At 41.5% G+C, this 27,203-nt stretch overlaps 1 long non-coding RNA gene across 1 annotated transcript; it reads right to left on the reverse strand.

Moving 5' to 3' along the window:
* Positions 1–300: 300 nt before the first annotated feature.
* On the reverse strand, positions 301–6,916 carry LOC112545625 (uncharacterized). The gene is made up of 5 exons (XR_003089155.2): positions 6,599–6,916; positions 3,613–3,858; positions 2,809–2,944; positions 2,051–2,183; positions 301–867 (listed from the first exon to the last, which is right to left on the reverse strand). It is a non-coding gene; the product is annotated as an uncharacterized LOC112545625 (long non-coding RNA).
* Positions 6,917–27,203: the final 20,287 nt, after the last annotated feature.

Raw genomic sequence — 27,203 nt, forward strand, 5'->3', positions numbered from 1 at the left:
ACCTCAAATCACAACTTTGAAAAATAAAAGTAGGCCCACTTCATCCTCATTTAGATTTCACCCAACAGAAATTCACTAGGAGTGAATCCAGCCCAGCTGGATTTTCTTGCACCCACATCTTATTTTTCAAAGTAATTGCATGACTGGTGTTCTGTTATTTGAGGAGAAGAAAAAGAATGCTCAGAAGCAAAATGGTGAGTACCGAAGAACTTAAAGAGGAAAGTACAGAAAAATATATTCCTTTTAAAGCACCACAGTAAGTTATGTTCCTTTAAATTCTTCAGCTCTGGCTCTCTGATGAAGCACACATTTCACTTTATCATGTAAAGGAAAGAATAAATTGAGTACCATAAATCGGAGTTGTGCTTATGGTTAAGGTGCTGTTTATCTGGCTGATATTTAGACTGACCTTTGCTGGGTTGTGGAGTTTGTCTGTCTGCAAATCCTCAAATCTCAAACAGAGAACACTGCTGAGAACCAAGTGACCCGGAGGGAGATGAAATATTATCTTCTTCACTGTATACAACTTTTTCGCTGGGAGCCTCACTGCTGCTGCAGCTTTGTTTTTAGACTTTCACAAGGTTATATACTTATCTGCCGTCGACACATTCTTGACAGGCTTCACCCAGGGGTGCCCACCGTCCTCACTTTGAAAGGTTTGGCCCTTTACTTTGAGCTAGCTCCACATTTCATGTTCTGACAGTTCAAGGGACTCCTGCATGTTTGATCAGCAAATGCAAAAAGCAGCCAATCCTAGCCACATACAAAGTTACATGCTAATTTATCCTCAAGTTCCCTCTTTCCTGTTCTCTTCTCATTCAAATGTTATGTCACGATGCATGTTGCAGAAGCTAGACAGAGCTCCACCTAAAGAAACATCAAGCAATCTTGCTTTAATCTGACATTTTATTTACATTTTACTTTACTGACATGGACATTTTTCAAGCACTCTGTTTTGTCTTTAAAACACTATTTATGGAAACATGAGAACAACATTCTTTAGGACAACATCAAATGGCAATACTGGACATTAAAAGGCAATTTTTTCAAGGCATTGCTGGCCTTGTCAGCCCCTTTCCTTGGCCTGTATCTGACATTTAGCAAGGGGACTGAGCCATTTCACTCATGTTGCATCTCAAAGCCTTTTTAGAATTATGAAGAATTAAACATCCCTGCTTGCCCATTAAGTAGATATTAATATACCCATTTTGCAAATGTGCATAGCGAGGCAGAGAACTTGCTCCACCCCTTGTCAGTAACTGTATGTGTATGAATTAGTGGCAGAATCAGACACAGACTCCATGAGCCATGAAACTAAGTCCCACTAGACAACTGCTAGTTTGAGTCCCTCCCCTTTTATCTAGAAATAATGGGACTTAGCTTTGGGTTTCATTTCCCTAGCACATCTTTTGGGTCAGCTCTGAACTGCTGTAAATTGGCAGAGGTCCAGGTGAAGATCTGGCCCTTGATTCTTAAATATTTAAGACAACTATGGCCTAAAGCAGTGCTGGGCAGCCAGTGGCCCTTAAGCCACATGTGGCCCATTGGAGTTCTGTGTGCAGTCCAGGAGACATTTTGTTTATCATGCCCACATGCAGGGTTTCCAGATTCCGCTGGTTTCTCGCTGGGTTTTTTTCCTACAAGTATAACTAAAGTGATACACACATAGAGCAAGGACATGAAGTTGAGGGCATGCTGATTACACATAAGACTGGCTGTAAGAGCCATGCACTCCCTCTGCATCCAGACCAACACTACTATGGTTCAGTTGCCAGAAGGGCCACTCATGCAGCCCACTCACTAACCTATGTTGCCCAATGCTGGCCTAGAGGACTGGTTATTCAGTACAGAGCTGGTCAGAATCTGGCCTCAATTTGTTCTGATTACAATTTAATCACCTAGTGAACTGCCTAAATGTGAGACGAGTTGTTGGAGGGCATAGTTTAGTTTCTAGTCAGTGGGCACACAGATCATAATCAATTCCCTTGTTGGGAGTTTCAGCAGGAAGGCCAAGGCTGGAATGAGCATGAACACTAAATTACCCTCTTACCTCTACAGCTGGGCTTTGAGATAGAATAATCCTATTTCCATTAGAAGCATCTTGCGAAAACTCAGTACACCATTGTGGGAACCCTTGTGCGGCTACTGTACACGGCTCTCTCTGAAAAAATGTGTTTCTTTACCTGTTTGTTTAGGATAAAAGTCACCTCAGTATCAGCAATTTTTGCTACACCTCTGCTTCCTCTTGGAAATACCTCAAATATTAAAACTACTGTGTGAATGTTATCTAAGGTGATGGGCTAGACAATCGATTTCAGTGCACAGGGCTGTCAGTCCAGCACTTGCATAAGCACATATTTAGGAAGATGGCAAGCAAACTAATTAGTAATATTAATACTTCATCTAGATGGTAATGGAAAAGTGAAATATGCTGCAATTGACAGGGTTCTTCCTATTGTTTTCAGACCACAACTAAAGAGTTAGAGAAATGTCCTCCTTGACATGAAAAAAAGGTAGTTTTCTGCTTTTGTGTTTTATTGTAAAGAGACTTGAATACAAAGGACCAGATTCTGACATGCACTCTTGCCTCTTTACTCTGCCATAATGCTGGCAGAGCCATCCCTAGGCTCCCTGGGCAGAGTAGGGCTCCCTGCCAACTTATACACTGGGGGTATGCTGTGTGCATGTTGAATCATATTGTTCCCACTCTCAGATGGAGGCTACATAAGCTAAGAAGCTGCTCTAAGTCAGTCAGGAATCTCTCAGGCAAGGCCTAGGATATAAGAGGAACAAAAACATTGTGCTCACATTTAGCCATCCCCAGCACTGCTTCTTGCACCAAACACAGCTCAGGAGAAAGCAGAATGAGGCCCTGAAGCAAACCCATGGACTTTGTCTGTCTCTGTAACAACATACTACCACATGTAATTGGGATGCAAAATATCTGTCGGAAAGGGAAGAGGGAACACGAGTAAAAAGATATATCTTTATACTTTGATAAAATAATCACAGAATTGAGTAAGTATTCTTTCTCAGTATCTTTCCTTATACTTGTCTCAGTTGTTATCTTCTCTTTTGCCCAGCCACTGGTCGGTAAACACCACCCCACTGAATGCTTGGAGTGAGTAAGGGTATGTGTGTGCAGGGCCGGACTAAGGGCTGGGCTAGCCGAGCAGCTGCCCAGGGTGCCAACCTACGGGGGGGCACCTGGCTCCCAGCGGGCTGCAGCGGCCGCCCAGGGCGGGGGCCGTGTTAACGCCCGCAGCACCAGCCAGCAGTGCCCTTCCCCTCGCGGCTGCAGGGCCCTGCATGGCTTGGCGCAGCAGGGCCGGGCCGGGCCGGGCCGACTGAGCAGCGCCTGCACCATGCGTCTGCCCACACGCTGTGTGCCCTGAGGCGGGGCCATGTGCTCCGGGGGCGGCACCATGTACCTGGTGCCTGGGGCACCAAAATAGCTCAGGCAGGCCTTGTGTGTGCGTGTGCGTTTGCGTGCATGCGTGCACCAGGGGGAAAAGAGGCTGGCAAACTGAAGATCTATTTTTTCCTTTTCTCTTTCTGGTATAAATTAAAAAAACACCCTCTAAAATTAGCTGTAAGAATTAATTCTCCAACCTTTGAAGCAGTGGCCCCTTTTCTTCTTTAAAAGCACAATTGTTGTTCAGTTTCTCTCAGGTACAGATTCATTAGCTCTTGACTGGCTCTCCTTGTTTGCTGACTACTTGTGGAAAAAGCCATTTACCCTGGTGAATGTCAAGGTTAGTGCAAACCGTCCTTGTCATCAGTCTCTCTGGCAGAAGGTCGGGGATAAGCTTTCCTCAAATGGGCAGCGTCAAACAAAGCAGAGGCTGACTTAACTCACTGAAAGAAAGGAGACCTTCCCTGTGAGTCGATAAACATTCTAGTGGGCAAGGAGGACAAAAGATTAACCTCTTCCTTGCCATTTTGTGTATTGTGTGCTGCAAAGACAACTACAACCCCTACTGGGTTTATAGTCTTTATTCATCTGGGCTGAGAGAGCAAGAGAAGACAACACATGCACAGCTACTGTTACATGGAAGATACTGTTTGGAAAGAGGTTACTAGTCGAGTTCCTAGGTTTACATCCATTCTTCTTGAGTTTTTATCCTAATGTTACAGCCCCAGCATTATGAGCTCCCTGACTGCACCATATGGGAAACAGTATGGCACATAAGCAAGCAATAACCACCTATTTTATACTTATTAACTTCGGTTCCTATACAACATGCTGTAATGGCTTCAAGGTGCTGGTGGAGTCTCTCTCTATATGTGGACAGAGAAGCACATGTGCTTAATGAGGAAACTGCCCCTCCCCTCAAGTGTCTATGCCTTTTTTGAGTACTGTGGGTGAGTTGATTCAAAGGATAATTAATGTTAGAAGGAAACAGTTCTGGAGGTAACACTTTGGATAGAGTACCAAGGATAAATTACAGGAAAAGCTCTCACACCTGGAATGGAGCTTGGCAAGAGGGTGTTGGAATAAAAAAAAATAATAATAATAATGAGAAAACAAAAGGGGAGATTTTGTATGCTCCATGCTTGCACTCCTTTCACATGGGAAGAATTAGATAAACTTTCTAACATGTATTTCTTTCATGAGGAAGTTGGGGGGGGGGTAAATTACAAGCCGCTTCGTCACATAAAACAGTTATGTTTTGGCCATTGAGACTTTCTCTCAGGCTTACTTGCTTCCTTTTAAAGTTCCATTGTCAGCTTGCTTCAATTAATATTACATTTATTGGGCCCAACCCACACTCCCTCCAACTTTCCCAATCAGGCACCTACATTTAGGTGCTCAGATTCCACTTAGTTGCACAGTATAAATAGAGTAGGAAGAATGAATATGTCTCCATTTAAAAAATAAAGCATGCTTATTGTTTGACTACTACACAGCATATACATTATTTTAACCAAGTGGCTGGATCTCAGGAGGAAACAAAATAGATTTGGGCATACGTGACTTAAACTATCTTACAGCTGCTAACTCTAAGGTGGACACTGAGGGCTTTGTTGTAAAATAGGCCTGTGGGAAGCATTGTTGTGGAAACTCTAAAGAGGAGGAAGTGTTAAGAAATTAAAGTTGCCAAAATTTATCATCCTGTGGTAAATTCATGCTAAGAACTTTGGCAAACTCTTTTCAAAACTGTACTAAAAATATTAGTATGGACAATAATGCAAGCTTCATCTTAAAAGCATTTCATGGTTATATTAGTTTTACATTCTTCTCTACTCATAAAAAAATCCCAGCACTTAGCCAAGTTTGATTTGAACACATTTTGGTATGGGACTCCTGGGTATCTTACAGGTAACAACTAACTTACAGTCAAATTAGCTATCAGTCCAACTTATAAAGTTTGGATCTGAGATGTCTCCAAGTAGAGGGCTTGTTTCAAATGTTAAGTAGAAATAGAGGTCACGAACAAAATCTGGATCCAGATCCAGACTTCATATGGTTTGGACTGAACTCATCATCACTACAACTAAAGTGATGTTTGTATTTCTAACTCTTGAGACATGCAGAGTAAAACATTAAATGACATTAGCCCCCAGATCAGGTAAGCAATAATATATGTTTGTGAGGAAAACTGGAATGGCAATTCACAAAATGCTTCTTTCAGAAGTCAGAACTATTTCTTAAGAAGTTGGCAATGGCTTTTAAAGGGTACTATGAATTCCATTATAGCACACTATCTTCTAACATAGTGACAGTCATGAAGAAGACCCAGAAACTATCAAAAAAGTTACACATACCTCTTTCTCGGTGTCCCTTGGCTAGCACACAGGTCACTATGGGTACATCTACAGTGCACGCTTATTTCTAAATAGTTATTCCAGAATGCCTTATTTTGAAATAGCATGTCTACACTGCAGGGAAGCCTTAAAATAAGTCCAAGGCAGGTCTCCCTAATGCAGATATGCTATCTCAGTTTAGAGCTCCAGGAGGCATGGGGGAGGAATAAGTTAGAATGGCCCTGGTGAGGGGCTATTTCAAAATAGAAGAAGTGGAGCGTCCACACATGCCTTATTTCGAAATTGCTATTTCAGAATAGGTGTTATTCCTTGTAGAATGAGGTTTACAAATTTCGGAATAAGCCGTCCGTTATTTCGAATTTATTTTAAAATAATGGAATGGCTGTGTAGATGCTCACATTGTTATTTTGAAATAATGCTACATATCTTGAAATAATGGTGCAGTGTAGATGCACCCTACAAGTCCCACTCATGATGAGTTTGTGGGAATGGAGGAAATTGGTAAGGGGAGAAGGGGAAGAAGGGACAGTCTGGTTTGCAAAGAGGGCCCTCTCTCCTGTATTGTGTGCACCTGAGATAGAGTGCGTGAACCATCTAGAGCTCTCCAGACTTGCTGCACCACCTGATGACCCTGCCTTGTGCTCCACACCATCCTCCACTAGGCCAGTTCTTCATTGGGATTTAGTCCACTGGATGCTATCTTCAGTCCCCCATATTATCTATGGGGCTTTTGCCACCAAGGATGGTTTACAGTTCCTTGTGGAAGCAGTATGTCTTCAGTACCACTTCAAAGTGATGGTTGGCTTCCCTTGCATTCCTGTACACCTACCTGCCTCCGCTCCTCAATTTTATCATGATGCTATTGTGTGTCCCTTCTCTGCCCCTTCTCCTGCATGCCACTAGCAATCAGCCCTCAGGTATCGAAATTCCTAAAGCTAGTGCAAAGCTTCAACTGCTCAGCCTCCTCTCCCCATGTCCTCAGCAGATACAACAGCTCCAGTGGGCTCCACATGGAAGCAGGTCTGCTGCATAGGATGGCTTGGTCAGCTGGGAAGATTCGGTGTGAACTTTGCAGGATGAACAAACAGGAAGAGGAATTTCAAAAATTCCCAAGCCTTTAAATGGGGGAGGGGAGCATATCTGTTATCTTCAGAGCAGCAGAGTTCAAACTGCTGACCAGAGTGGTCATGATGGGCATTGTGGAACATATCCTGGGGGCCAATTATGATGACATAACCAAGTGAGGTGTCACACTGATGCTGTATCACTCTAACTATGTTTCAAAATGCTTTATCCTGCTTGTAGCTGTGTGTTTACTAGCATAGCCATAGAGTTACATGTGCAGAAAGTGTATTTCAGTGTATATACTTCCACTGGTTTTTTTCAATAAAAGATTATTTTTATCAACAGAACTGTAGAGAAGCCTAAAATACAGTAAAAGTTACAACTGAAATGTAATGGCTTTTAAAAAAAATATTCAAAAATTTGGAAAAGTTCATTTTGAAACTGTTCGTTGAAGATTTAAGGAAAGATTTTCTTTTTTTCCCCTTTTTTGAAAATTTTCATGAACTGTCATTACCTTTTTTCACCCAGTTCTAATGGTGATTGGGGGGTATCTATTTCCATTTGCCCACTTTAAGAGGTCAAATCTCTACAAAGTGATAGGCACCCGACGTATGGAAATTATCTCAGTGATAAAATGGGCAGCCAAAAAGTGAGGAACTTAAAACCGCTAGACACTTCTGAAAACATAAATCACATTTGATAACTGAGAAGTATTACTAAAAATAAGAATGAGCAAATATTTACAAAGCCAGGGAGTTGTTAGCAGGGTTAAATTTCCACACAACTTAAACTGAATCCAAATAGAAGATACTTCAAACTAGATCTTCTGCTTCAGGCCCTACACATCAAGGAATCTTTAGCATGGCAGTGAATTAGCGCCCAGCATGGGGCATGGAACATGGCTGTTTGCATGCCAGCTGACTAGTCATACTTTTCACAGGCCACAATGAGGCAAACAGGCACCCAGAGTCCAGGGTGCCTTCTTTAACTCTTCAGATGTGGTCATAATATGAGTTAATGGAAGCCAAGACAGCACCTGGACGTTTTATTTCTCACATGGTTAGTGCACATAGGTAACTTCTGAGGCAAATTTTTGATATACCCAAGCCCAAGGTATACACTCAAATAATAATTATTAGTGGGTCACCCATATATATAGCGGTGCATGTGATTACACATAAAAACGCAGGAAACTGAAGGGATCTCCATGTCATTTTAATGCTTAAATAACAGCAGACTCAAAAATGCATGTTTCCAGATGAATTAAGGAGACAACATAGGTGATATACATTCTTTAATAGAAGTTTAAAAGATAAAGTATATTGTGAGGTAAAGCAAAGTTCTGCAATTCTCCCACGATTAGCACAGGCTCTGGGCTATATTACCCTGTGTCTCAACCATTCAGGGCCTACTGGATTTGGATACCTGCAGTTCATCCTTTTGGACGTCTGTGATTGATTAGTGATGAATGCAGTGCTGAGATGACCTTGTTAAACAAAAATATTGTTTAACCTGAGCAGCAGGAACAAATCATTTACAAAAAATGACTTTAAAACAACTGTTGCCATAACATTTATCTTATGTAAAGCCTACTGTTCTGTGATGTTGATCTAGGAGCATCTAGCTTCTCCAAACTTCCCCTGCAGATTCTAGAACAATAGCTGATCTGATCTCCAATAGCTGGCCAACCTCTGGGCAGAAAGAATCTTTTAAAACTCTTTTTTAGTCCTTTTGATTTTTTGGATCCAATCGTGTGGCAAAACAAGTTTTGGAATTTGGCTAGAGCCCAGAGGCTGAATTTGAAACATCATGATCAATAGCTTTGGCATTATCTTTTAACACCCTTGAAGTGTTTACCAGGGGCTGGCTTATCTTGAACCTTCCTGCTTGTTCCCGTGGTGTCCAACCAGTTCTGAAGCAGTAGACACTATAGCGGCTACTGCTATAGCAAACTAGCCACACTAAACCTGCCAAATAGCCACATGTGGCTAGCAGCTAGCATGTTGGACATCACAGCCTTTGAGCCTACTATCAAACTAAACCATGAAATGTATACAGTAAACATTCCAATAAGCAGGCCACATAGAACAATCATAGATTACTGCAAAGTAACACCATGCCCCTCAGAAAACCACCTGCCCAAGTTCACCCAGCAGGTGTGTGTCAGAGATAGGAACAAGGAGCGCAATCAAAACATTCTTCTGGATTAGATTCTCTGTTGATATCAAAATTGGTATAACTCTTTTGACTTCAGTAGAGCTATTCTGATTTACACTAGCTGAGGATTTGGCCTTATATGAAGAATTCACAGATTTTTTAAATAAAGTGCAGATTTCAAAACACAGATATGTCTTCCCCTCCCCCCTTTAAACTAGCCTGTGCCAATATTTGCACTTCAGACCATTCCATGCATTTCTGAAATTTCAGAACAGAAGATATTGTTGTACTTCTACACAGAAGTAGCAGACACAAAGCATTGCATGTTGGGGTGCTTCTACACTGCACCCGTAGCTTGAAATAAGCTATGCAATTTGAACTACACAAATTGTGTAGCTTATTTTGAGTTATTTTCAAAATAGAGCGCTATTCTGAAATGTTCCTTAATGCTCGCAGATCAAAGTAAACTGGGACGTCCGAATAGCAAGCCTGTCATATTTAGAAATAATGAGCTTGATCAAAAGACGTGGAATAATATAGACATAGCGTTGATGATCCTTTGGAGGAAAAAAAATCAATTACTCAGATTGCTATTATTTTTATGCAACTTGTTTATTTTATACTGTATACCTTAGTTCTGGAACAGGGGTGGTCATGAATGGTACGCAGGAAATCCTCTTTCTGCCAAAACTCCTATCCAGATTGCAGGAACCAACTCTGCCTCAACAATTTATTCCATTTAAAGAGAGCAAACTGTCTTGATGTCTGCAACAGCTCCCTACCAGAGAAAATGACATCACAGAACTACTGTACGTTAGTTTCATGATAAAACTTGTAAGACTATGTATACTAGTGCCACCTAGTGACTCCTTCCAGAACAATATAAATGGCTCTAGTAATGGGGAAATTCTAATAGTGTTGACTGCTGCAATAAGGAGGAACTGATTGAATCCTGCTGCCCCTGGAATATAGAAGACAGCCACTGGCTTCTCCTTGAAAGTTACCTGCTACCCTGATGGGGAATAAGAGGGACAGCTGTTTGGCCTTCCCTGTAGTCATTGTGTGGGAAAGAGCCATCAACCCCAAAGAAAACTTGACATATAAAGAAAGTGAAGTGGGCATGGGGAGGAGAGATCAAACTTTTCCTGAACCTGAGGTGTAAAGGCTCTGTGGTAGGAATGCAACAGCAGTACAAAGAACAAGCAGCTGAGCTGTATGAGTTGTGAAGGCTGAGTTTGCAATTAAAGCATTGGAGTGGCAGGTGAGAGAAGAAATAAAGCAACACTTCTGTGGCATCATAAAACTAAGTCAGAAGGAGACTAGATTTAGAATGGAAGACAGCGGGCTAGCCAGGGTAAACTGGTTACTGAAGGAGCACTCAAGTGGTAAGGGAAAACTAAGAAAAAGAAGAGAGCCGTTTAAGAACAGAGGACAGCTTTCAGCTTTTCCAACAGCCCAGATGACACCTCCTCGCTGCTCCAGCTCTGAAATGGTAATAAAACGTCAGAACTCTCATAGTTTACTCCTGTGTGTCAAGGGAGTGCTGATGCAGAGTCCCAGAGTTCTAGAGCTCTGTTTCTAGAATGTTGTTCTAGAAAATAAGAGATGCAAACATACACAGGTGACTAGAAGGCAGAGACATGGATTCATGTACAGAACAGATGAGACGCACGGGAGCAGATACCAGCAATCTGAGAAAGTTAGCACGGTTTCACTTCTGCGTGGTGGCACAGTGGTTCTGTAGCCAGTGCATAATACCAGAAAAAAAGGTTTATATTTATTTTAATTCACACGGAAAATCAGCTTTTTTCCTTGGGAACATTTTGGGGATGGTTCGCTCTCACATACTGTGTCTTCCTGCTGCCTTTATTTATATTGTGTGACAAATCAATTGCATATGAAACAGCACAAAGTCATAAAAATCTATGATGATTTTCTTGTCTGCTTTTTGTTTTGTCACTTTGAATTCATTCATATTTGTTGGAGCAATCAAAAAGGTGGGAACTCAGAATCAAAGAACTATGGCTCACTCGTAGTCAACTTCGTTTCTGCAGTTCTGCTGTTTCTGCTGCATAGTTATTAACACTGACTAAATGATTCAGGTGGTGGACAGAGGCAAGAGGAGTGAATCCAAATCTGAACATCAGTGAATTCATGCTTAGCACACATAGGGCCTCTTCCCATACCAGTTGAAGTCAGTGGGAAAATTCCCCTCTGTGAGAGCAAGATGAAGCTCTGAGTACCATTCCTGATGCTATGCTTTGCACTCTGGGCATTTCTACACAAAGAGTTATTTTGAAATATTTTTGAAATAACAAGGCGAGCATCCATATCACAAAGCCTGTTTTTTAAAATTATTTAAAAAATAACGGGTTTGTTATTTTGAAATAACAACTCCTGCTTATGAAGAAGAATAATGCTTATTTTGAAATTGTTATTTCGAAATAGTGTTAGTGTAGGTGCTCAGCTGCTATTTTGAAATAATTGGCTTCAAGAGGCCTCTCACAACTGCCCGTGTGTCCAGTCTGGCCACGCACCTGAGAACTTCAGTGCTCCAATTCTCCTGCAGCCTTTAAACCTGCAGGCAGAAGGGAAAGAGCTTGTGGTACAGCGTGAGCCCTGCTAGCCCCGTGCCACACAGCAGCCTGTCTTTTAGCCATGTCTGACCCCAGCGCTCCCTCTGAGCCCCCCACAGCTTCCAGCACTGCCGCAGCCACCTTAGAAGTCCTGAATCCAGTCCCCCACTTCCAGGATGTCTACCAGGGCTCAGACAAACCCAGAGAAGGCAGTTCAGGTGAGTTCTATCACTTTCCCTATACACATTTGGGGACAAGCGGAGAGAGGCTGTGTGCTCTTTGCCTGGCCTTCTCGGCCTGGGGATCACACAACAGCTCCATGATGCTCTCGCACAGGAGCCCTTCTCACAAGGTTCCTGCACAGGCCTGCCTTACTCCAGACTCCGTGGTGGGACACCTTCCCACAACAAGCCACCACTAAGGAGGCCGGAGTGTTATAAGAACAGCCATACTAGGTCAGACCAATGATCCATCCAGCCCAGTACCTGTCTGCCAAAAATGGCCAATACCAGATGCCCCAGAGGGAGGGGTCACAATTGCCTCCCCTGTCACCTACCTCTAGAGAAACAGGGGCTAGGGACACCATCTCTAACCATCCTGGCTAATAGCTATTGATGCACTGAACCTCCATGAATCTTGGAAATACACAGAAGTGTGGGGCTCATTCCCACACTCTTGGACAGCATCCACTCCCTGTCAAGCACTCCCCCCCCCCCCACTTCATGGGAAACTGCTGGGGGAGGAAGAGGATAGGCCCCACTACCACTCTCTCCAGAAAGCAGCCTCTGCCGCTCACATGCACCTCCCCTAACCCTTCCCTCCTCCTCCAGTGGGCAGGGATAAAAGTTCTCTCTCTGTGGGATGCCACCATTACTGGACCCAGCATGTGCGGAACACAGAAGAAAGCTGAGCTGCCCCTTCCCCCTCCCGCAGTCTTCTGGCCTGGCTGACACATTCCCATGCCTGCTTGTCCTTGGGATGTGGGGGTAGTGAGGTTCCCCTGGGATGTCTGTGTCGCTGCAGGAAAGTGCCCACGGTCTAGGCAACAGATGGCTTTGCTGGAAGCACATCACCATCATCTGAACTGAGATCTTCCATGTTTGCTCAGAGATTAGGGCTAGGCTTGATGCACGGTGTCTCCTGGGATGACTGCCCCTCTCACTTTCCTTCACAGTTGGGTCAACTGCGAGCATGGCACATCCACCATCTCCCATACCATCTTCCCAGCCCTGCAAGAGCCACAGACAGAAGTGACTGTGTGACGGTGGTGTGGGAAGATCTGACTGCCTCCATTCCCTCTCTCCATTCCTCCATTGGAATTTCAATAAGGACCACTAGGATCGCCGGGCTGACCACGAGCTGAGGAGGACAATGCGGGAAATGATGTTGCAAAAACATGAGGCCACGTGCTCCTCCTTAACATCAGTCATGTAGAGTATGGTTGTGGTTATGGAATGGCCCACCCACCAACTCAGCTGTGTGGATAGCCCAAAAACATTATTTAAGATACATTGTGTTCAGCTACATAATTAATATAGCTGGAGTTGTGTATCTTAAGTCAACCTTCCCCTTAGTGTAAAGTAGGCCTGAGTAGTGCCTTACTCTGGTAATAGCTCCACTTATTTCAGCAATACTGCACCAAAAAAGTTTGATCCTGCACCAGTCACGTTAAATGGAAGTTTTTCCATTGACTTGAATGGGAGCAGGTCAAATCCAGAATTAAATACTATTTAGAGGCCTGGTCTACTCTAAAGGGGAAAGTCAATGTAAAATACACAACTCCCGCTACATTAATTACATAGCTGGAGTCAATGTATCTTAAATCGTGTTTTAAGGTCGTCTACAGAGTGGGAGGTTAAAAGGAGCAAATGTTCCCATCGACTTCTCTTACTTCTCATGACAAGCTGGTATCTAGAGCCAACAGTGGTGCCCTCTCAGTTCGAATTATCAGGTCTTCACTAAACCTGCTAATTCAAACCCCGGAAGATCGATTGGCAGCATGAATATTCCACATAGTGTAAACATGGTCAGACTGACTAAGGGCAGAAGAATCTGTCCCTGAGTAATTTCCCCAGAGCCACAGGGAAAATCACTATTAAGAAAGTATTCAGGAAGTCTGGCTCCCGGGCCTTCAGTCAGAGCACTGGCTTCTTTTTCTCTCTTTGTTGTGATGGACAGTTGTGATCTCGGGTGCTGTGGAGATCAGCACTCTGTGCACAAACTAATGTAATACAAAGACTTTCTAAAATCTCAGACTTCTCTGGTTCTCCCATCCCTACTATTGCTAGGAATGAAATATAATATTTCAGGTGCCAAAATGTTTTTTTTTACATCCCTGTGTTATAAAACATGCAAGAAATGTCATCTGCATTTAGTATACTAACTCCAAGCATGCAATCCTACTATAGATCCAGTTGCAGCTTTCTTCATTTCATTGCTACACTTTTCAAGAAAGAAAGAAAATCCATTTTTAGTGCTAATGCCACCTGCAGGTTGAAGAAAAGCAGTTGCAAGATCCCTGAAAGCTGAACAAACACATGCCTTTTTTAAAAATCTAAACACAAGGTTGTGCACCTTTCACAATCATAACATTTCTTTGTCTTTATCAAAAATATCTTTTCTAATTGTAGAATCGATATTAGCTAATTTTGCAAGCTAATGCCATTGCTTTTGCGGAGGATACATCCTATATACATTGGTAATCTTGATTACTATTGTTCCTAAGAAAATAATTGCTTCAGGTTATCATGTCTCAGGATGACATGGAGATCCCCGTCATCCAATGTGGGCACCTGAAAGAGACATCCAGTTCCTAAATTTAAATGCAAAATCAGCATTTACAGATAATACACATCAATATTAGTTTACTTGCCTAAGAATGGATCTGAGCCTTCAAATTTGAGATGTGTATACTAGTGACTGACATAGAGCTCTACATCTAACTGGCATCCGAATGGGCTGAGTATGGAAGCAGGAGTCAGGAACCCATCAGTTTTAATCTTGCTTCTGGCAATAAATAGAATGGCCTTGAGGAAGCCGCTGAAAATGTTCTGCCTCAGTTTCTGCATCTGTAAAATGTAGTTATTGACAACTATCTCCAGCACAAGAGTGTTGTGAGGAGTAGCTAAAGTACTCTGAAAAGTGCACATACATGCTGAATAGAATTAATACATATTAATTATTTTTAATACTGTGAATGCAGTATCACTGCATGGGACAATTACATTGTGCATGCATTATTATCTGCACAAATTCATTATACCATATTTGTGTTTTCCTGTCAGATATGGAAAGGAAAACCCAACCTCTTCAGCATAATTATCAATGCTGCTGTTACATTTATTACTAGTCAATTTTCAGTTATGCTTTGGCCCATAGCCTCATTCTTATTGTAGTTTTTATAGATGCATGTATTAAATCTAAGAACTCCCTTCGAAAAGGGCATCTTGGATCTACGTTTTGTAACCATTGGATTTAAATACATGAGACTGCACAACCTCTGACATGATGTAACATTGAATATGATGACATAATATTATAAGAACAGACAGAAATAATGTGGAAAAGCCCTTTCTGGCTCTAATAGACAGATGGTGACACAGGTGAAACACCTACTGTACCACTTAATAAAATTATTTTAATTTAGAAGAGGAATGAAGAAATGGAGCCAATTACCTTAGTGGATCTGACAGGCAACCCTAAATGGATCCTCAACTTCCTCAGTTTGGGCCATTTTTATCCCTCTGAATAATGATAAAATGACTTAGAAGAGATGCCTGAGGAAATTCTGCACATTTTCAGCCCAGATAATATTAATAGGGAAGTCTTCAAGCACAGCAGAGAAGGAAACCTGAACAAATTATCATGTTTTCACTTTTGTCCCATTTTCTTTGACTGAATTACAGGAGACTTGTGCCCTTCAATCCTGACAATGAGCAAGAACTTGAGTGAGCTTATTCACCGGTAGCATATTTCTGTGGCCAGAGTAAAATGTCACACAGGAGGATATGGCCTGTATATATGAACGGACATTGACACTCCAAAAAGGGTTTAGAATGTTTTTTTTTTTTCTGAACAGAAATATAATTTGCAGTTTCACTAGCTGGGTTGGAAAAAGTTTCAGGGGTATAAATCCTCATGCTTTAGGGCATACGCTGATTGACAGCTGGAGTCAAGAAGGAATTTTCTCCCCAAGCACCCCTGCTGTACAAAACTGCACAGCCAGCCAGGTGGTTTTAATGTTCCTCTGAAGTATCCGGTACAGGCCACTGCTAGAGGCAGCACACTGGACTCGATGGACAAATGCTCTGTTCCACTAGGGCAACTTCTATTTTCCTGTGGACATATAGATTTCAAGGTGCAAGACAAGTCCTGTCAGATTAAATCAAAATGCAATAATTGCTGAGCAATTGCCTTCTGATATCTAGACACTAACACCGGCTTGATCCTAGTCCTAATTTTAAAACAGATGCCTCTAAAAACATATTTCTTTTCTGGGGAGAGGAATAAAACCCTCTGAAGTGAAGAAAATTAATCTAAATTCATGTTAGTTTCAGTGACAGCAACGTTAATAGTCATTCAGGCTGTTCAGTGGTATTTGTGGGATGAATTCTGCATCTTAAAATAAGGCAGAAGAGCTGGATAAGTGTTTTGTGTGAAGATTTTTTTTTTTAAGTAGACTGTTCCACCCAAACTTCTGGGGGAAACAGAACACAAGAGCCGCTGTTCCTTTAAGACCAGATGTAGCTTGCAGATCAAAAGGGCACAGCATTCACCCATGTCATTGTCCCCTGAAAGATCAAAACCTCATTATATAGTTGGTGCAATATCTATTCTTCTAAGGTAGTTTACATATTTCTTTTTTTTTAAGTCCCTACTTCTTCTTTTCTCCAATCTATTCTTATCACTTTTGAATTACAGAGATCTATTTTCCGATGAACACACTGAACAAAACCTTCATCTGGTTTTCCCCCCCAACATGGCGGTATGTGCTTATGCCCGCTATCTGCATAAGTCTTTTGTGTATTGCTAATGGAGTGCTGGAATTGTGGCAGCTCTGAGCAGGGAATACATGTGAGCAACAATATGCTGACAGACCTCTCGGTGGAATCTAATCTGTTCCAGCTCATGCACTCCTCAGAAACTATTTAACTTTCATTAAACTGTGTTTGATATCAGCTAAATAGAATGCATACGGCACCAATATAGCTCATATGGTCTCATTCATTCGATCACAGCAGTGCTTTTTCCTTATATTTTTCCCCCACTTGTGTCAGTACCCAGTATAGCTGAGTAAATAGGAGACCTTTGAAGATATAGTTAGTACTCAGATTTCTTTATTCTTTTGTGCTGGTTTCTTGGTGTTGAAACAGTGATTCATGTATGTCTCAGACAGCCTCCATTAATTTCATGTAATGTAGCTTTTATCTCGTAGCTGGGACAACTATCTCCAGTACAGTCTCCCTATAGCATTTCCCTTACAGCCTAGCAGCTTCTCAGCTCCGTCTCCTTTTCTTTGGGAAGTGGCTCATTTGTGGTCAGTTTATTTGTTTGTTTTGTTTTAAAACATGAATAAATAAAGAGGCTGAGTGGCAAGAAAGAAGGTAAAGACCTTTCTGTCCATGTGGATGTCTTTATGTCTCATGTGGAGGAGGGAAAAAAGAGGGAGGCACTGAGGGAGTGGGCTAACATATCTTTGGTGGCAGCAGCCGGATAACAGTTTTTTTAACCTATTCACAGTGCACTAATTTGATTATGAATGCAGCACAGTAGGAGCGTGCAGTTTCTGGTGAGTGTGGATTTACAAGCTAGGGCTGTTCAAAAGTTTGAACAATCAGATGCTCCTTATTAAAAAATATATAATAAAAGTCCACAAGTTGGAATATTAATAATACAAATAAACATCATTGCTTCATCTGCAAAGAAAAAACTTTCCTTCCTTGAACCTTGATTGAGGTTCAGTTTGCAAAGAATAAACTCTTTCCTTGCAAGCTTTGAATGTACTAAGGGAGTAGGAGAAGGAGGATGGAGCGGAGGAAAGGATCATAAACCTGATTGAGAAAAGTGAAAGCGATTACCCTATGTTGTCCTTAAAGATATTTTTTTCCAATTACGTTTTATTAAGTCCAGAGGAATAATCACCATTTTTATATTGCTTAAGAGAAACAACATGGGGTCCTTTGGTAGAGGGAACCCAATTATTTGGGATATTATTTTGTGAAACCTTTTATTTTATTAGTATACCAGAGGGTTTTCACATTTGCAAGGCTAAATCCTGGCTATTATTGCTTTTTTGGAAGAAATGTCTCACTGGGGCAATTAATTTTAATACATTAACACCAGTTGCTGTTGTGTTGTATATATATATATATATATATATATATATAAAAGTGTGTGGCTGGAGGGGAACAAGCTTCTTATACTATTTATCATTCAGTTCATAAAGGGGTCACTTACATCAGCTCATGTAATCAGCAATGGGCTTTTGAGTGAGACAGGTTTAATGTTTAGGAACTTTGAAAAGTCCTGCACTGAGCTGAGTAAGTGCAAGCACCTACGCTATAAAAGCAGTACAGAAGACAGGCTGTGAGAGCTGGATTCTGCCACATACCCTTTGTGTCTATCTGTCTTCTGGAAATAAAACTGAGCCAGTAACTTTGCTTCCTAGCACACTGGAACTGCACATAGAATTGCCTAATACTGTGACTTGAAAGGGTGATATAAAATTATTTAGATAAACTTATTGACATTTTTACTATACATTATTAATCTTATTAATAGCCTTAACAAAGGCTAATTGGAAATGCATCGTCTATAATTATGTTAGTCTTCATTTTAGTGCATTTTTGTCAGAGTAAACTAGAAAGGAGTAATTAACACTCTAGTGTTATTTACCCCTGTTTTTATTAAAGCTGGTGTTAACACAATGTTAGAGATGAATATAGCCTGATTTCACTGAATACCACAGAGCACAGAATTCAGAGGCAGTAAAATTAACAGCTGCAGTTTCCTGTATCATGAGCCTAAAAATAAAACCAGCTTTAATATTGCAGAATAAGTGCATGCAAGGCTGGAGTCATACAGTGACTATTCCCCTCTTACTTCTGTGGCATTGAAGGCAGAATTATAAGCTCTGTTATTTTCTACTTTCCACAAATACCCAGCAACAAGCCAATTCCATTTTGATACTTCTCTGCTCTGTTTTGAAAACATATCATGAAAAAATATTCCCATGATGTGACCTAAGGAACAATTGGTTATTGTGCACACTCAGTAGATACTATTAAATTATAGGAGGAAGGATCCTGGATAGAAACCAGTCCACAGTACAGGAGATACATTACTTCTTTACATTGCATCACATCATGCCCAGTGGACAGCTAACAATGCCAGTGAGATAATTCTCTGGAGAGCAAGGCTGTCATCATAACACTTAACCCACCACAATCCAAGTGGGTAACACAGGCATTTAAAAGGGGTGCTATGAATTAGAGATGGAACCTTGCTGCAAAAATTCCAATCCAGAGCTGTGCTCGGAACACCCGAGGGGAAGATGGTAGAGATTCGGTGATGCCATCTTTCTTCTTCTCCAGTCCTGGAGTCAGCTGGGAGTAGGCTTCCTCCTCCATGCCCTGTTCAAGTTAGAGAAACCGCAGTATGCTATAAGTATGACCACCCTCCCCCGCCCTCCAACTATGTTGGCCCAGGATGACTAAACTGCAATGTGTTCTGCCCACACTTGCCCCTGCTCTCAGAGCTGATACTGAAGTGTTCACTGTTTATGGACATGTGTGTGTACAAGAGGGAAAACATGCCTTAGCACTTAAGTCCCCTTTGAACATCTGGCTCAAGGAGATTTACCCTGGCCTGAGGGTCTGATCCCTTGCATGGAAACACCCCAAACTCTGGGTGTAGTTAGAGTCAAGGGTTTGGTTCATGGTTTTATACATTAGGGATATGTGCAGTATTCAGAACTGGATAATCTGTGCCAGACTCTAATCATCTCCACAATTTTGTGTATGGGGTATTTGGATCCAGGGTTTTGGTTTGGGCCCATCTTTACCCAGCATAAGTTAAACAACAAAGGCTGCTGGAAACGGCTTGAAATGATGTGGAATCAACTTCTTTTAAGTTTTCTGCTTTTGTGACTGACTGTTTCTGAGGTCAGTAATTTACAATGATAAATGGAAATGGCTTGCGCCAGGTTTGTTTGGAGCAGAGGCAAAATTGGGTCTAAAATGAGCAACATACTCTCCCTCGCAATCAGGTACAGTTTACAGGTATGGCTCTGATTCATAATCTCTGCTCAGAGCTATTCTCTTGCTATAATGAAAATCATGGCAGATTGGTTGTTCTTGCTGCCAAGTGAAATGGCCATGCCCTCTCCACAGTATCCAACTACAAACATGCTTGATATGGCCTCTCTGGGGGAACTGCTTTGCTGGTTTTACACTGCTAACATATGTAGGTACACCTGAAAGCTACAGCCTGCCACTTCTTGTGGACCTCACTCGGGTACCTTTGCTCTTTTGCCACCAAGGGTTAATTTTCTAATGGCTGCTTTGCTGCTGAAGCTGGCCAAGTTTTTCATCGCCTGCAGAGCACCACAAGCTGTGATTTGGAGCCAGGAAACACCATTAATTTTCTAAATAGGAAGGATCACATATGTAAACTGTCTGGTTCTATAACCAGTTGGGCAGGTAGAAGGCAAAGAAGAGGAAAATAGATTCTTTTTTCTTAATCTGCCAACTGCACTTCATAAGCTCTTCAGCAAATTTCAGCTTCCCTTCATCCTTAGCACTGCCAGTATTCAATTTTATTGGGAAAGGTCAGGTTGATAATTTATTGAACAGTTATTGAAGTTGTTTCATAAGGTTGTATAGAAAAGTTCCTGGAGAATTAAAGAAAGGACTAAGCTAAGTTAATGGATCACACTTCATATCACAGCTTGGTCTATAATTATGTCTTAAATATTGTTTAATTCCATCCTATGTACCAACTAGAGAAATAACTCATTTGTGTCAAGACATGGTCATATGCTTTATCCCAGAAGGTCAAGAAAAAGTATGATTTGGACATTCAGGGTGCATAATGTATGCCCTCAAAATACTCGTAAGGTGTGTCTACACAGCACCCTAAACTTGAAATAAGATACACAATTTGAGCTATGCAAATTCCGTATCTTATCTATTTTGAAATAGGCTATTTTGAAATTTGGCACATTTACACAGCACCAAATTTCAAAATAATGCGCTATTTCTAGCCAACCCTTATCTCTCGTGCAACGAGGTTTACCAGGATGGATAAATAGCATGCCCATTCTTTTGAAAAATATTTCAAAATAATGGGCAGCTTGTGTAGATGTGGAGTAGGTATTTCAGAATGCCTCCAGTATCCCGAAATTGCCGTGAAGTGTAGACGTCCCCTTATGGAGTGTAGCAAGAGGAACATAAAGCAAGCTTTCCAAATAGTGGAAAAGATTTGTCAACAAGAGTTTAAAAGCAAGACTGGAAGTCCAGAGGGCTATATTCTATTTCCTAGCATCGCCACACACCTTGTCTGTGAGCTAGCACAAGTCATGTCAGCCCGTGCCTCGGTTTCCCTTAAATGTAATCATGCGTGGAAGACTGCTCTGAAGAGCACAATTAATTGATTAGTGTTTGTGAAGTGCTTTGAAATACTCTGACATCAGGTACTTTAGACATTACAAGAATTATGCCTATTATAAAAGTAAATCCATTTTCTTTTTCATTTAGCGCATTTTGCACAATCCTCACTGCCTTGACCTCTGGTGGTAGGCTTTCCTGCCTTTTCCTGGGCACTCTGGGTATGTCTACACTACAGCGTTATTTCAAAGTACCTTATTTCAAAATAGTTAATTTGAAATAAGTTATTTTGAAATCATGCACACACAAAATGCATTTTGAAATAGCGCTTTGCTATTTCGAAATAGCGCGTCCACACTGAGTGGATGCTGAATCGCATTTAACGCCAGCCAGAACCAGGTCCGGCAGGGCATCAGGTCAGGAGTTACTTTGTGTGGCTGCTGCCTGAGGCTATCTGATGCCTGTGCTTAAAGGAATCCCCCCCCTCCTCCCCCAGACAGCTGGTTCTCAGCTTTCCCTGCTTGCTTGCCTACCTGGATGAGGGACAGCAAAGCATTTTGTCTCTGCGTGCTCTAGTTGCTCTCACTCGGGACACTACATCATTCTGCAACATGGAGCCAGAGCTGCCCCTGGGCACTCTGGTGCTTCTCGTGGATGCATTGCTGCGAGCCTGGCTGAACTTTCTGCAGGCTGCCATCCAGGAGGTCCATCGGGGGCTGTCAGTATCCAGGAGGCCCTGCAGGAGAGCTTCCACCCTGAGGAGCACTATGAGCCTCCCTGGTCTGCCCTACTGGGGGCTCGTGCCTCATTCTTCCCTCACGTCCTTCCACTTACCCCTCCCTAGCCCCCCTTTCTGATGTCAAAAATAAAATACATGTATTTTCATGAACACAAACTCTCTTTATTTAACAAAACTGGGGGAGCGGTCGGGGGAATGAAACTCTGGTGATACTGGGAAAGGAAGCGAGAGAGGGGAAGAGAGAGGGTGGGAGAGGGGAGGGAGAAACCTGGGAGTAGGGAGCTGGAAGGGGGAATCAAGGGGAAGAAGGGGGAGGGGAAGCTCGGGGCTCAGGGTTGGGGGTCTCACCAGACCACCTTGATTTTCATGCAAACCTGCTCCTGGGTTTGCATGTGCTCTTTGGTGGCCAGGCTGGCAGATATCCTGCCATAGATGACCACATTCCTCTGTCTAGTGCAGAGATCATAGACATTGGGGGAATCCCCCCAAATCTGAATAAGGTCCATGATCTGTACCCTGGACCAGGAAGGCATCCACCTTCTCCAGGCCCTGCAGGCTCCTGGGAGTTGGGAGACTGCTCCCGGGGAGTGGTGGAGGGCTGGCTGCCAGTGGCTTGCTGGCTCATGTTTTGGGGCCACTGGGTTGGGGGCAGTGACTGCCGGCTCTGGGCTGGCAGTCTTGGAGCTGGCACAGGCACTGTGGCCAGAGTCAACCTCTTTAAGGGCTCCAAGGATGCGGGAGAGAGAGGAGTGTTCTTGGTTGAGGCTGGAGTGGCCACCAGGACATCCTGGGAAGGCTGGAGGCCCCCCATTTCAATATAAGTTTCTACACAGCACTTATTTCGAAATAGCTATTTTGAATTTGGCGTTATGCCTCGTGGAATGAGGTTTACCAAATTCAAAATAAGTGCTCCACTATTTTGAATTTATTTCGAAATAGCGGTTTGGCTGTGTAGACATTAGGAAAGTTATGTTGAAATAACGACTGTTATTTCGAAATAACTTTGCTGTGTAGACATACCCTCTCTGAATATTTATTAATTATAATTGTCCCCCTTTGTTAAAAGAAAAAAGCTGCTTGGCTGGGTCTTCACATACCTGAAACACTGCAAGAGAAACCCCAAGCTCTGCTGTGTGTAGCAGGTACGTATCTTTAAAGCAGCAGCATTCCTGCGGGACAACAATGTATCCCATGGCAGCTCAGAAGTTCAGGCAAGGACCAGCACTGGAGGAGTTCAATCTCACCAAATTTACTAACAGAGCAAACACACCAGAGTGTTACAAAGGCTTTTTTTTTTTTAGTTGCCATGCAGATCTTTTGCAGTGTGGCATGTTGGTTACTCATGTGGTCTCACCACGTCCACTTTTAGAGTACACATGCTTAATGTGGGCCACAGGGCTGACTCTTGCTATTAATCCTTGTGACAAGCACCCCATTTGCCGGATCAGGCCCTTATTTAGTTTCATTTTACCTACTTTACTTCCTAAGAAAGAGTATGATTCATTAAGGACTCTGCAGATCCCACCAGAGCTCATTGTAGCTGAGATCCCTGTATGATCTTCTGAAGCCTGTAAAAGGGAATGAGTCTGGGCCTCTCTTTGACGGGCTGCATTGTGACCTGAGTTCGAAGTGTGAAAAGAGGTTCCAAGATTCCCTTTGTGCAGCGCAGTCTCTTAATTGCACTTTTAAACACAGTGTAATTTTTGTAATTAACATTATGGTTTCAGAGGGCAGAGACGCCTGCTCTATGCTAATTACAAACCGGAGTAGCAGTCATGGAAATTCAAGGCTCCAGACTTTGGGGCGGAATGCAGTTTTTATCAAGGATTTCAAAGATTCTCCATGGGCTCTGTGTTCTGAGTTATCATTAGCATTTGATAACATAAAGAATTTTTATAACATGTGACAGATTTCTATGTGCAGATTTTACCTGATAACCGGAAAATTTACATAAAGACCTTCATTAGCTCTCTGCTCACATTACTGGATGTGTAAGAACTACAGCACACTGGCTCTCTATAAGATGGTGCTTAGGAGCCAAAGAATTTGTGCTTTATAATAAAATTTGCAGTACATTATGAAGGACGGTTATTATAATCTTCAGTGATGTTAGAAATCAGCAATTCAAAGAGAGAGAGAGTGGTGAAGGGAAAGGGTGTAGAATTGCTATGTAACAGAAACCCTCATTGTGTAGTAAAGGTGCTGTAGGTGGCTACATATAATATCTGGGGCTAGATCCTCAGCTGCTGTAAACTGAAATAGCTACACTGACTTCAGTGGAGCTATGACTGATTCACACAGTTGAGAATCCGGCCCCGGGTTTATAAAATTCTATAGAGTCAGAGGAAGTCTTTCTAACATATGACATCAAAAGAACAATGAAATATACCTCCCTCTCTCCCCGCCCCCTTCCCCAAAAGCATGTTTGCTGCATAAGATTATCTTTTTACACATCAATAAATATATTTTGTCTATTTAAATCTGAGCTAGCAGAAAGAACAACAGACACTGCTCTCTGGTACACTGATGAAAACTGGAATAACACCAAAGGCTTTAATAAAGCAGAATCTGGCCTTATTTGTGGATTGGATTACGTTGCCTATGCCGGAGAAGGAAGCAGTGCAATAAGTGGTTTGTTGAGGGCAATTGCAACATCAAGCTTGTGTCACTAAACATTTTCTGCACTGTCTCTGTCAAGAGACAGGGTGTAATGACAAAAGCTGTAAGGCTGAGAGCCTTTCAATGTGTGTGGATCAATTAAGCAGCAACGTGACAATTTTGGAAGCTTTCTTTATGGAGTAAATTAGAACTTGCCGTTATTCCATGCTGCCTTATTATTTGGTACAATGCATAGGCTGCTGGATGTATATAGAAGCCATATGCAGCATTATCTCAGTGGGACACAATTTCCCTCACGAGGGTTTCTTTTTCTCTGAGATTATGGAGATAATGCATAGCCTTGTAATGACATCATAATAGAATTTTAAGTCCCAAGAAACAATTTTGGGAAAGTGTATCTACAACTCTTTTACAATCAAAACATCATATGGCTTCCATTGGGACATCAGGCTAGGACCCAGCATTCTGCAACACTTTGAGCATATTATTGTTCTTTTAAGGGTACATGGCTGCATCTTGTGGAAATTTTAATGTTTAGGTATTTCATATTTTTTCACATCCTTAGTAAATAACCAAAGTGTCTCAGTAGCAAAAAGCCACGTTGATCACAAGCTTACATAAGCAGGAAAATAAAATAATCACTGATACTTTATATGCTGAGTGTAAAACAACATCACCCTCTGAATCAACCACCTCATCCCAGCAAGTAAAGAACCAGCTAGGCCTCTGTCACACTGATTACACTAACTTCAGTTTAAAATACTACTTCCCCAGTTTCTGATATTGTTTAGACTAATTTCTGAACCCCAAATTTCTCTCCATGAAGTAGGTTCTACAACACCTCCCCACATGTACACACTTAAATATCGGCTTAATTTAGAAGAACGTAATTATTCTAATTGAATTGGTGCACAGCAGCTCCTTTCCCTGTAACTTTCCAATTGGATTGTTAAAACCATATGGTATATTTTACAAGCCCCATATACCTTACTACATGAAAAACAACCAGACTGGATTTTTAGAGTTCTTTCCACTCCTGTACAGCAAGTTTCACCTCTCCCCATATTAGCAAACACCATGCTTAGAAAAATGGAAAAGAACCCCTAGATAAATGATCAAACTTACATAGTGTATGGCTTTTATTTTTACAAAATATTTGCTTCCAGCAGAGTGTATCTTAATTTACAAATGCAGAAATCTGTCATTAAGATTTGACCCAGCTGCATGGCATTGTCAAATGCAATACCATATCTTTTAATAGTTTTATATCAAGTAAGGATATAACATATCATTAGTTTAAATGTATTTGCAAGCAATTACCCCCACCAGGATATTTGTGAATGCTCATGCAAAATTGATGAAATTCTGACATGCTTAAACATTGTTCATTTAGCTCTATTCCTTATGTATAGAAAAAATAGAATAAATAATTCTGCTGCCACTTGCAAACTACTGTTAGGCATTTTCATTCTGTTCATGGTTTCAGTCCTGCCTTTAAACTATAGCCTTTGGTGATCATTTGGAAAACAGTTTCATATATGTTTAATTTTAAATAGATGTACTAGATTATTCATTTGCCTTATTATTGTTCAATGCAGTAATTTAAACATGGACTAGATTTACTGCATGTCAGCTGCCTTTCTTTTACAAAATGGGATAAATTATTAAATGAGTAGAGGTTGTTTGACAACGGGTTTTCCAGTACTTCACAAAAGAAAGACCTTTGACATTCTGCTGTCTTTCAAAAAGAATAAAGAGTAAATCAATTAAGCCACTATGCTGTGGTTCAAAAACACACTGTTATGGCACTTTCTTGCTTACTTCTAAATTAACTTGGGAAGACTCAACCATTGCAGCAGCACCACATGGAAAGCAACTGATTTAATTGTCAAGTTGTCTTGCAGGCGCCGTTCTCTGGCTGAAATATCGTGAAATATCTCTGAGGTGGTTTTTCAATACCCATCAGCTTCTTTCTTGAGCTAGAAGAGAATCAAAATTAACTTCTCAGATTGAGTTATGTAGTATAGAATTCTTTGCCAGTTTAAGGTTATATTTACTAATGATTGTACAATACATTTTTGTGTCTGAATATTATGTGAAACTAGCAACAGTTCAGCATCCCAAAGATAGGAGGAATCACACTCCTAGTAGTTGAACCCTTACTCTGGTGAGCTCTTATGTGAGTAGATTTCATAGAAGGCTGTAGACATTCCAATGCTTTCACATTTAAAATTTGGATAAAACACTAGACTATACACTTTTGCAAACAACTCTCCACTGGCAAGGAACTGGACTAGATGATCCAGTAACTCTTGTACTTCTTTTCAGTCTCTAATTTCTGTGATCTCCACTAATTTCAGTGTTTTGCCCACCACTTGCAAAGTGTTTGAGATACTTTGAAATGACTGAAAGACACTAAAAGGGTCATTGCACTCAAATAATGTCTTAAACCTTGAAAGAACCACAACTATTAATTAGATAAAGTAAAAATGAATAGAAAAAAAAGAGTGAATAGAAGTTCCCATTTTGCTCCCTGACTTGTGAAATGGATGGAATCTTCAATGCCGAGGGTCTGATTCTGCTCTTACAACAATGTAAATCAGAATGCCTTTGAAATCAATGGAATTATATTGGTGTAAAATCAGGATATCTCAGAAGAGAATCAGACCTATT

Source organism: Pelodiscus sinensis, chromosome 3 (assembly GCF_049634645.1).
Source record: "Pelodiscus sinensis isolate JC-2024 chromosome 3, ASM4963464v1, whole genome shotgun sequence".
NCBI classification, from domain to species: domain Eukaryota; kingdom Metazoa; phylum Chordata; order Testudines; family Trionychidae; genus Pelodiscus; species Pelodiscus sinensis.